Source organism: Phalacrocorax carbo, chromosome Z (genome assembly GCF_963921805.1).
Source record: "Phalacrocorax carbo chromosome Z, bPhaCar2.1, whole genome shotgun sequence".
Taxonomy (NCBI): Eukaryota; Metazoa; Chordata; class Aves; order Suliformes; family Phalacrocoracidae; genus Phalacrocorax; species Phalacrocorax carbo.
In genome coordinates this window covers 59,162,671-59,171,650 of record NC_087548.1, presented here as the reverse complement: position 1 = coordinate 59,171,650, position 8,980 = coordinate 59,162,671, and positions in this window count along the sequence as shown.

Sequence of the window (8,980 nt, the reverse complement as noted above, 5' to 3'; positions counted from 1 at the left end):
AACCAGGAGCAGCACAAGGGGTGGTAGTGTTTGACTGAGGTGTTTCACTGTTTTACTTCTTTTCAGCATGAAAGGCTGTTGCATCTGTTCTGGACGGGCTGAATTTTGCTAGACTAGAGCAAAGTAAGATGGTGTCTAAAGCAACCGTATGTCAAGAATGAACACAGTTCTGTAAAGCAGCAGATAGAAACCAATATTCTGTGAAGCTAGCCAAGGTATTTTTTGACTATTATTTTTAGCTTAGAAGTAAATTGCTTACAAGGCTAGGTTTTAATCTAAAACTTTAGATAAAGCAATCTGGCCCATCATAGCTGTTTCTCTGACATTTTAAACATCATTTTATTCACCAAGTCTGAATTTTTCTGACTATACTTCTTAAGTTATTACACACCATTTGTAAAACCATGACTGCGGTCACCTACTCAACATCTGCAAAGCACGAGATGAACACTAAGTTCATCAAATATATGAGTATCATACCATAAAGGTGTTGGTTTTTTTTCTGGGAAGGTGTATTTTCTGGTTTTGTACAGCATTATTGATAGCTATTGATTATACATAAATGGTTACCATTCTAATACAGACACTGTGACCTTATAATTGTCCCTGGTTTTAGAAAATGTGTATTGCCCTGATGTCTCTTGGCAGCCTCCCTTTCAGAAGTTAGCACAGCTGTTTCTAGACTCCTAGACTTGAAAATTCTCTACTCTATATGCCTTTTTTTTTCCCTGGAAGAGAGTTCTTCAAAAACTTCAGGAGCCTTCTTTTCACTCACAGAGCAAAAGCAATACACTTTATGCCTATGTATACATCTCCACCCCCCCTCCCCCTACATTACACGGTAATTAAGTCCTTCTTTTCATAAATCAGATTTTCCTAATAGGCATCCTTTTCACTTTCCAACATATTTTTCTGTAACTTCTAGCAAGCAGATAATTTGTGTGTCTATTTACTGTAATTCCTTGCTACTCTTTTGCTACGTTCACTACTTGTATCTTATGTACATTAGATTTTAAGCAACTTAGTAACAAGCCCCTTTTCCTCTAAGAAAAGCTGCCTAGAGGGTTTTTAATCCTGACAGGAGTTTTTAACCGTTAAAGTTCAGAAATATTAATCAACAATAAACTATCTTTCATTTCATCCAGTGATGTAATGTAGTGTTTGCAGCTGATCTCCACTCTCCAGAGGATGTGCTCTGCTGTCATATCCTCGCTACTAACTTCCCTAATTTTAATTATAATCTCCTCAATCTTAATTAATTGTCTAAAATTATCTAAAAATACTTTCCAGGACAATCCTCAGATTAGTATAGTTATGTAAGCATTCATTTAATTAATTGTTACATAATCATTCAGTTAATTAATTAATTAATTATTGGAAGCCACATTTCAAGCCTGGTAAAGAAAAGCTGAAATTTTACATTTTTCCAGTGGTCATAGAGTAAAATCTTGATGTACAGTAAGCTTGTAAGCTTTAGAGGGGAAGATGGGAAAATGAAGCTGCAAAAATAAGCATGTACCAGCACATAGAAATGGAAGAGACGGATGCCACGTGGTCCAGGAAATCTTTAATCAGAAGGCTTCTAAACCCATCTAAGTTGTGACAAATGCTATTCCAGGGGTTGAAGTGGCCCTTAAAGGGTGCAGAAATTTCCTCTCATCCAAATTCAACTGTTTCCCAAAGTGAAATTTCTGGACTAAATCTCTTAAACACTTAGTATATGTTAAACTGGAAGTTGTGTGAGATCTCATAACAGTAACTATACCATATATATACATTTTATCCTGTCATATCATTATAACTACAATTGCTCCTGGGTTTTCTGGTGTATTACACAGGGAAGGTAGTTTTTTATTAAATCTGCTTCCATTAAAATGGATGGGAAATTGCACAAAAGTGCAGTAAATATTTTTTAGTTGAAAAGCATCCCATGTCAATAAGTAACTGAGTGGTAGGACTAAGAATGTCCCTTTCAATTTGTCAGTGGACAGATTAACTAATTTGCTTATGAATGACTAATTGTACTGGTGATTCAAGCAGTAAAATTTATGGATGAATGGGGAATCCATGATACTTTAACATTTTTTTACCATTTTATATTTCTGTTTGCCAGTTCAACAGTGAATGTGACACCCCTCTAAAAGCAGGGTCGGAAGGAGGATCCTGGGAACTACAGGCCTGTCAGCCTGACCTCGGTGCCAGGAAAGGTCATGGAGCAGATCATCTTGAAGGACATTACGCAGCACATGCAAAACAACCAGGGGATGAGGCCCAGCCAGCATGGGTTCATGAAAGGAAGGTCCTGCCTCACTAACCTGGTCTCCTTCTATGATAAGGTGACCCGCTTAGTGGATGAGGGGAAGGCTGTGGATGTTGTCTACTTGGACTTTAGTAAGGCCTTTGACACTGTCTCCCACAGCATTCTCCTGGAGAAGCTGGCGGCTCATGGCTTGGACAAGTGCACTCTGGGCTGGGTTAAAAACTAACTGGACGGCTGAGCCCAGAGAGTGCTGGTGAATGGAGTCAAATCCAGTTGGCGGCCGGTCATGACTGGTGTTCCCCAGGGCTCAGTGTTGGGGCCGGTCCTGTTCAATATCTTCACTGATGATCTGGATGAGGGGATTGAGTGCACCCTCAGTGAGTTTGCAGACGACACCAAGCTGGGTGGAAGTGTTGATCTGCTGGAGGGCAGGAAGGCCCTACAGAGGGACCTGGACAGGCTGGATTGTTGGGCTGGAGCCAATGGTATGAGATTCAACAAGGCCAAGTGCCGAGTCCTGCACTTGGGTCACAACAACCCCATGCAACGCTACAGGCTTGGGGAGGAGTGGCTGGAGAGCTGCCTGGAGGAAAAGGACCTGGGGGTGCTGGTCAACAGCTGGCTGAACATGAGCCAGCAGTGTGCCGAGATGGCCAAGAAGACCAACAACATCCTGTGTTGTATCAGGAACAGTGTGGCCAGCAGGAGCAGGGAGGTGATAGTGCCCTGTACTCGGCATTGGTGAGGCCGCACTTCGAGTACTGTGTTCAGTTTTGGGCCCCTCACTACAGGAAGGACACTGAGGTGCTGGAGCGTGTCCAGAGAAGGGCAACGAAGTTGGTGAAGGGTCTGGAGAACAAGTCTTATGAGGGGAGGCTGAGGGAGCTGGAGTTGTTTATCCTGGAGAAGAGGAGGCTGAGGGGAGACCTTATTGCTCTCTACAACTACCTGAAAGGAGGTGGTAGCAAGGAGGGGGTCGGTCTTTTCTCCCTAGTAACAAGCAATTGGATGAGAGGAAATGGCCTCAAGCTGCACCAGGGGAGGTTTAGGTTGAATATTAGGAAAAACTTCTTCAAAAGATTGGAACAGGCTGCCCAGGGAGGTAGTGGAGTCTCCATCCCTGGAGGTATTTAAGAGAAGGGTAGATGTGGTGCTTGAGGATATGGTTTAGTGGTGGACTCAGCAGTGATAGGTTAGTGGTTAGACTCAATGATCTGAAGGGTCTTTTCCAACCTTAACGATTCTGTCATTCTATCATTCTATGATCTGTGTGGTATGATTTATGTACAACCAGGTTCATGAACACTAAGGGCTCAAATATTATTTTAAATGTTTTCTTGAATGTATAAATACGTTTAGCTTTATAAGAAAAACTACTCATACATGTAGTCCTAAATTAAAGAAAAAAAAGAAGTCTAAAAGTCTAAACTATAGTGCTGCCACCATCATCAGGAAAATGACAAGTACTCTTTTCACATCTTTAGCAAAAAGCAGTCTGTGTTTTCTGTTCTTTTATATTATTTAAATAAGACTTTCCTATCTTCTTCAAGGATATTTTGAGAGAACAAAATTAGTTCTGTATGCTAATAATCCTGCATCTGCTATTTCTAATGCCATGAGAAAGTGCAAGCAAAATTACCTGACTTTAATCTCAGGTGCCCTAATTTAGATTGGCAGTGTAATAGTGATTTGGTATAAGAATGTGCCTGCATACAGATGAATTTATATATTCTTCCACTTATGACTTTCTTTCATAGTAGAAGAATAATTTCATTAGGTTTATATTTGCAAAAGTAATTTTCAATATGATACCCCAAAAATGAAGATGAAAGATGGAAAGATGAAGAGTTGTGTCTGTGGTGAGTGTTGCTCTTTTTTGAAGTTTAAAATTCTCCATGAATTGTTTTCACAGTTATAAGTGTTTCAGTGTAAATGAAATCCCTGTTGGCATTGATGTAAAACCCTGTAAAGAAATTCTTTTCTTAAGGTGATGCTAAGAGATGGGACTGGGAGGAGAAAAGGGAAGAGAACTGAAGCACAAACTCTCTTGGAAATTAAATCATATTATCTACTGTGATGGGATAATTTAATGAATCTTTATGAAGCTTATGAAAATTTAATGAAGCTTCCAAGCCATATCATGAAATAATTCAGGATCAATGATATGTTAGATATACCGATATTTGTAAAGATTTAGTACAGGCGTTTTATTGTACATCAGCAGTGTTAAGTCCTTTAATCGTTACAGGTTTTCATAAAGAAGAGAAAAAACTAAATTAAAAAAATCCTGCTTTTTATTCCCCTGGTCCAGTGACAAATTCTCTGGATTTGATTTTCATTAGTCTTATTTTGAAGTAAGTTCTTTTTCCTAAAAAGAAAAGAACATTTCATTTCGAGTGAAAATAACTAATACAGTGTATTTCTTGCTGCAACATCACACACAAAAAGTGAACCTTTGTGTTTCTGTGCTAAATGCACTATGTATTAACTGTGAATTGTAAATTTTCACTGTCCATTACACAGCAAAACGTTGGTAACTACAGCACTTTCTCATGGATATCTTCTTCCACATAACTGTTCAATGCTAAGGGTAATTAAGACCACTGAAGTACTTTCTGTTATACTTCTTTCTCTGTTCTGTTTTTGTCTGGTTTTTTCTCCCACTAGTATTGTTTTAGGCAATCTAGGTTCTTCAGAGATGTCTGTGCTTTGGAGTATTTTCTGTTACATAATTAGATCTAAGAAAGCGCAGCACGAGGTCTCTGAAATCACAGGCCACTGCATAAATGCATTTTATAGGCATGTTTACTCACATGAACATCATTGCTTCAATATATTTCTAGTTAGAAATTTTTGCTTCTTGTATTGTAGGTGAATTAAAGCAAGAACAATCTTTCTCAGTCTTCCACATCAATAAAATAAAATTATATCTTTGAAAATTTTGGATTTATTCCTTTATACAGACTTTTTCTTCCCATGTGGATTTGTTTACATCATAGTTATAGATTTAAGGATGCAGTTTGCACACAATTCTTCTGACTTCATAAGAGAGCTATAAAGTAGACAATAAGAGATGTTACAGCATGAGTGATGTAGTTTGATTTCTAGCATCCTGCAGAAGACAGAAGAAAACCTACAAATGAAGTGCCTTCAGGACTATGCTCTTCACAGTCTGTTCAAGTTAGCTCTGAACATGACATATTGATAAACCTTATAAGGTTACTTTCGGGTTTATCAATATGTCACACATACAGAGTAGCACAAGCCTGGACGCCTTGTGATCCACCCAGCTCCTCTTGCTGAATAATTAAGAAGGTATTTGTTCTCTTTTGCTCACTTCAGCTGTGGAGACACAGGTTTTGCTTCTTACTGCAGGCGCAGACATGACAAAGGGGTTAAAGGAGGTATCTTGCTGCTTCTTTGGATTTTGCATGACTGAGAGGAGCAAAGTAGCTCTAGCACTGAAAAGAGAAAATCTGAATCTAAATAAATTTATCAGACGGTAATCATATATAACTGTAAACTGTATATCAGGATTTTCTGCAAGTGAGGGAGATCCCCTTATCCTGGTGAAGAATATAGATAGTGTAAATGTGAAGTGCAAAATTAGAAACTGGAAGGTAACTTCAATGTCCAAGGTAGTATCAGAAATCAAAAATCATTTGGTCCTGCAGGACTCCCAACAGGTCTCAAAGCTATCATTAGGAATATTTTCTTTACCATACTGAGTCCCAAGACTCATGTGGTTAGCTCAAATTGTGAAATCATTTTATCTTGCTCTCTGCAAATAAAACTTTTCTATATCAAAAACTATGTTTGTGTTGAATGCAATAAATATTTTCTACTATTTTTATTACGAGATATATCAAAACTCTGCTAGCAGAATTAACATAAAAATCATAATTTATAGATTCCTGACATTTAAGAACAATAAAAAAGAGAAAGTTTTCTTCCTGTTTTAGAACTATTGGGGTTCAGGGTTTTGAGGGGACATGCTTTTTTGTTATTTATTTTGTTTTGGTTTTAAATCTTCATGTAAAACTATATCATAAATATATTTATACATTATTAGAGATTACATTTTAGCAATTTTTTCCTTTCCAGAAAGCACTAGTATTATCAGAATAAAAAACCAAAAAGGGATCAGAAGATGTTTTTAATTTTTGCATAATTTATAAGGCCTTCTCTGTAGCTATGTTTGAACATGAAATGTTTTGTAGTGCTGTCCTTTAGTGCTGCTCTTAAAGATATCATCTGATAGTACTTTCTGCCACTAGAGTCTTCTAATGCAGTAAGATTGGTTAATAGGCTTTTAGTTCTTATAACAGTTCTTTGTTTTTTGAGTGCTGGTTGGAAATTAACCCAATTTAATTATTTTCTTTATCTCTGACCAGAACTTTCTTAACACCTCCTTCAAAGCCATGTGCTTCTAAAACACCTGTGCCATTTAGTTTTGAAAAGCTGCAAAGTTTGAGGACAACAGCGTATGCTGTATGTCTCTTACTTGGATGCCTTGGATCCTATCTTACTGAATAGTAAGAATTAAGACTGCTGGCACTTCTCTGATTGAAGGACCACTGAAAATGGGAGAACATCCCATCAGACTTTAAACTGTCCTTAATAAATCCCTGTTAGTTATTATGAAACTTTTCTTAACACAAGTGACATACTTATTTTCCTTTGGTTTCTGATTTGTACTTCTTTCAAAGGTATGTGGAAATACTACTTGTACTTGGTTGTAAACTTATCTTGCTCAGTCTGATTTATCTCGAAAGAGACAATGATATCGCAGTATGCACCATAACATGCATTATTAATGAGATATTGGTTACTATAGATTTTAAATCTCTGTCTGTCTTACTGTTACTTCAGTAAAAGAATTAGATATGAAGTTGTGGATGCCCCACACCTGGAAGTGTTCATGGCCGTGTTGGATGGGGCTTTGAGCAACCTGGTCTAGTGGAAGTGGAACCGCCCATGGCACAGGGGTTGGAACTAGATGATCTTTAAGGTCCCTTCCAATCCACACCATTCTATGGTTCTATGATTCTATGATTCTAGTCTAAAAGAACTTGATATGATTATAGTCTACAGGTAGGTTGCTCAATATTGCAATTCTTTCTTGTGAAGTCATAGACAGCATCCTACAGATGGAAGTTTATCTCCAGATAAGTTTAGGAAAAATCCAGGGTTGCTTTATAGGTCCTCAGAGCTCTGATGCAAGAAATCTTCATTTTCTGTCTGCTGTGACTTTGGAATATTTTGACAAAATTAAGATGTTACAGCACATATGAGAAGTCACCAGAATAAAAAATTTTGTTACTGTTTGTTGAATAAGCATGAATAAATGAGTCTTTCACCTTTGTAATCCTACTCTAAGCATTAAAATTCTCAGTGCTAGATTCCATTTACTACTTTCTTTACACACCCAGTAATGATAAATCTTTTACAACAGTCTGAGTACTTACAAACACATTAAATTCTATTGGAATAATATTGGATTAGATGGTGTGATATTATTACAGAAGAATTCATTGCTGTCATGGATGTTTTGATCTGCAGACAGCTGCAGATATACTTAAGTCATGATGAGCAGCTGATAAGGAATACATGTTTCCCATAACGTCTTTAGATTTTCTCAAACATTTGCAGACATAAACTAAAGAAAAGAGTGATCACTGATAAATGTAGAGCTATTATGCCCTCCCCACTGCCATTTTATTAATGAGTTCTAGTTATTTTACTTGAATGTCAATAAGCTTGCAAACAGTGAAATGTTCATATATAATTAATTAACAGATTCAGATTCTTTGGCTATCTCAAGAGGTTATTTGTTATGTTTCACTGAATCACAGTATCATAGGATAATTTAGATTGGAAATTAACCTGAAGATCATTGAGTCCAACCATAAACCAAACACTGCCAAGTCCACAAATAAACCATGTCCCTATGTGCCACTTCTAAACATCTTTTAAATATCTCTGGGGATGGTGACTCAACCCTGGGAAGCCCATTCCAATGCTTGACAAAAGGATCTATAAACAGACACTTGTTTATTAAGACCAGACATCTTTAGCAACAATACAAATACATGTATTGATCACTTTAGATTTTTAGCACAGCAAAAAAAAAATCTCAAAATAGGTTTTGGAAGTGAATTTTTGGCAACTTCTGTAAAATCATCAGTTTTGCACATATACAGTTATGTATCATTTGTATCATGATTAGATCACTGTGGATTATGGATGTATTGTAATATACCCATCAATGCTGAAACTCTCCCCATGACAATATCAGTTGCTTCTAAAACTATTATAAATTCCATCAAGTTGGTCATTAGGAACACAGCTGACATTGAACCTAATAGAGCAAATATCTTTGTTGTTTAATTTCTAGAACTACAAGGAAGTAAGAATAATCTCAACAACCCTGAATTTCACTCAAGGAGCTAGTACCCATTCTTGGAGATTCAATTTCACCTATCACAACTGTAAAACAATTTCCAAAAGTTTTCTCAGAAATATTCTTGTGGTTATGAACTCTTATCTTCCATTACCTTATCATGAATAATTAAACTTATCTCAGAATGGCTGAAAAAGAGTCCTTAGATCATGTTCTGCTCTCAAACAAAGTTAATACATTTTAAAGAAATAAATTAATTTAGGGATTTTTTTTCTTATTATTGTTGTTTTTCCATATAGTAAATTCATAGCCCAAAT